The sequence below is a fragment of the Vicugna pacos genome, unplaced genomic scaffold (assembly GCF_048564905.1).
Source record: "Vicugna pacos unplaced genomic scaffold, VicPac4 scaffold_20, whole genome shotgun sequence".
Lineage (NCBI taxonomy): Eukaryota > Metazoa > Chordata > Mammalia > Artiodactyla > Camelidae > Vicugna > Vicugna pacos.
The window spans coordinates 81,919,713-81,923,326 of NW_027328741.1; positions in this window are offsets into that span (position 1 = coordinate 81,919,713).

Here is a 3,614-nt window from a genome sequence, read left to right on the forward strand (position 1 = left end):
TTCCTTTTCCTTTCTTCTTTTACTATGGAACAGAAGTGCTGAGAGTAGGAATCCTTGTCTTGTTTCCAAATTTACCCAGAAGGCTTTCAGGTTTTCCCCTAAGTATTATAAGTTGTTATAAATGAATTTTTGTGTGTTGAGAGATGTTCCCATTGTACTCTCTTTCATGAGAGTTCTGATCACGAATGTATGTTGAATTATGTCCAATGCTTTTTCATTCTGTATTGACATGGTCCTCTGAATTTTGCCATTCCTTTATTAAATATGTGTCATGCTGATGGAATTGTGTATGTCGAACCATCCCTGTGACTCTTGAAGGAATCTAAATGATCCTCATTTATAATCCTTTCTATGTATTTGATGATGTTTTTGGGGGATTTTTGAATATATATTCATCAAGGATATTGTGTTTACATTTTTTGGGGTTTTTTTGGTAGTGTTTTGACTGGCTTTGTTATCATGGTATTAGTGGCCTCATAGAATAACCTTGGGAATTTTCCTTCCTCTTACAATTTTTGAAATAGTTGAGAGGAAAGAGTTTGTATTGAAGGCATCTAGGCATTTTATTCAAGGCATGTTTTTAAAATTATAGATTTTATTTAACTTAACTGATTGCTCTTTTCAAGTTTTCAGTTTTCTTTTTATTCAGTGTTGGCAGGCAGTACGTTTCAAGAAATTTGTCCATTTCTTTAAGGTAGTCCAGTTGGTTGTCACGTAACTGCTCAGAGTGCTTTCATAATCTTTGTTTGCATTTCTGTACTATCAGAAATCATTTCTACTGTATCATTTCTTATTTTGTTTGGGTCCACTCTGTATTTCTTGATAAGCCTTGCTAAATGCTTATCAATATGTAAAAATATTTAAGAAAAAATAGCTGTTGATTTTATGAATTTTAATTTCTTTTTTAATTTTTATTTTATTTATTTTCAAACTAATCATCAAAGATTTCTCATTCTACTGCCTTTGGGTTTTGTTTGTTCTTATTTCTAGTTATTTTTGGTGGTAAGCTTTATCCTTTTTGTGAGTTTTTTCTTTTTCCTTGTATAAACTGTTCTAAACTTCCCTCTTAGATTTGTTCTAAACTTCCCTCTTAGATTTGCCTTTGCTGCATCCCATACATTTGATGAAGCTGTGTTTTCATTGCAATTTTTCCCCAGGTATGATTTTATGACCTCTTTGATTTCATCATTGACCTTGTTTTATTTTATTTTTTTAAAGGATGAGGTTTAATCTCATGTTTGTGCTTTTCCTGTTCTTTTTTGAGTTGTTGCATAGTTTCATAATTTTGTGTATGGAAAATATTTGCTGTAATCTGTAATAGGTTAAAGTTCCTGAGGCTCATTTCATGACATAATATGTGGTTTATTCCTTAGATAACATCCTGTGCACACTTGAGAAATTATTGTGTTCTCCTTTTCTGATGCAGTGTCCAATAGCTCAGTTAGACTCAAATGATCTAATATGCCATTAAGAACTCTGTTTCCTTACAGATATTCTTTCTGAATGATATGGCCATCAGAATAGTGAGGTGTTCAAGCCATATACTATTACTGATTTATAATGAATTAATTCCTTCATGTCTACTAATATTTCTTTTTATACTTAGGATCTACAGTGCTGGGTCCATATATAATTTAATGAGTGTAATACTCTATTTTTATATTGATCTCTTTTTCTTTATATAATTTCATATTTATCTTTCATTGTGGCCCTTATTTTAAAACGTATTTTGTATGAGCTGAACATTGCAAACTGCACTTTCTTGTCATTCCCATGAAACATCTTTTCCATGTATTTCCTGGCTGTGTTTATCTTCCACCATATAGTGAGACTTATTGTGGGGGAGGCCAAGATGATGGATCAGAAGGATGCTCGTAGCTCAACCTTTCCCACAAGTGCACCAAGACTCACATCCACAGACCCACTCAGCTAACCAGAGAACCTACAAAACTCTGATAGAACAATGTCCTCTTCAAAAGATTAAGATGCATAAAATCTGGTAGAAGAAAATGAAGAATGAAAGAAGAAAAGGCAAAACAGATTGGGACAGTTCCCACAGGGAGGGAGCAGCAAAGAAAGACTGGCACTCATTCACTGGGTCTCCCCTCTCCAACTGAGAGGTCGGCAGGATGGAGGGGGCACCTCCAAGGATTGGACCTCTACAGAGTATAAGTTGGCTGACAATACTAAGTTAAACAGGCACAGAGGATCCCTGTGACCCCGAATGCAAGATGCACCCTGGCAGCTGGGGGCAGGGCCATGCTGCCTGATCTGGGTGAAAGATGAGGATGGATGCACTGAGGCAGCCTAGGGGAATGGAGGGAGCTGTGTGCCATTGCTGTCGGTGCACAGGGGTGAATAACCTGGGCCCTCCATTTAACAACAGGGCAGACGTGTACTGGGAGGGGAAAGGTGCATTCCCCATCTCTGAAAAGCCACAAAACTATCTATGACAAGAAACCTGGGGCTCAGACACAGCCACCATAGCCTCTGGTGCTTTGCACCCTGGCAGCAGTGAGAGAAAAACCTGCATTCACTCCTAAGAACTTAGCAGCCTCAAGCACCAGATGGGGACTTGTCTACAGCCTGAGGCAGATAAGATCTTTCTGTCCTATTTCCTCAGAGAACTTGCTCTGTCAAGGCAAACAAGGCACTGGGTTTTGGTCCAGATGTGTGACAGGGTACATAACAGTGGTGAGACTGGCACCCTGAGGGGGCTGTTGGCCACTGAACACTTGGGCTGGAAGGCAGCCCCTGACCATGTGGCTGGGAGAGGGATTGATGCACACTCCTGCCTGGTCAGTCTGAAACTTCTGAATGAGGCATCGGTCACGGCAGTGACAAGACAGCCAAAAATAAAGAGAGCTGCTCCAGAACCACTGTTGGGAGTAGGAGTGATCTGCTTGTCGACAGGCCCTGGGAGCTGCACAGATAAGGGCCCCAATGGAGGGCGACTGGAATAAGCAAGCTGAGCTTCCAAACCAGGATGAATACAGAAAGAGTTCACATTAAAATTACACAGTCTCCAGGAGGACACTGACCACCCCCTTGTTTTAATCTGATTTTTCCTGTTCCATTTTCTATTACCCTCTTAATGTTTACTTCTTAGGCAATTGTAAATACCCCCTTTCAAATCCCATTGAAATTTCAAAAATATTTTTATTATTATTACTTTTCAAAACTCTGCTTCAACTTGCTCTTCTATTATGTATTTTACAATGTCTTCAAACATTTATTTCCCGTTCTTTAAAATTCTTTGTCTCCCTCTCTCTTTTAACTCTTTTTTAGTTGTATTACTAAATAGACATTAGGTAGATAACCTCCTTTAGGACTACAGTAGATAACTGATACTCCATAAACCACAGTGCCAGAGAGGTAGGTGCAAGATGAAGAAGCAGACAAACCATTCCCAATTAAAAGAGCAAGAGAAATCCCCTGAAAGAACGATCAGTGAAATAGACATCAATATCCTACTAGATCAAGATTTCAAAAAAGAAGTGATCAAATTACTGTAGGAAATAAAACATAGTGTTCAGACATATAAAATATGTTAAAAATGAAATGGAAGCTATAAAGAAGTACTGAGTAGAAAAGGTAAAACCGTTGACTGAGAT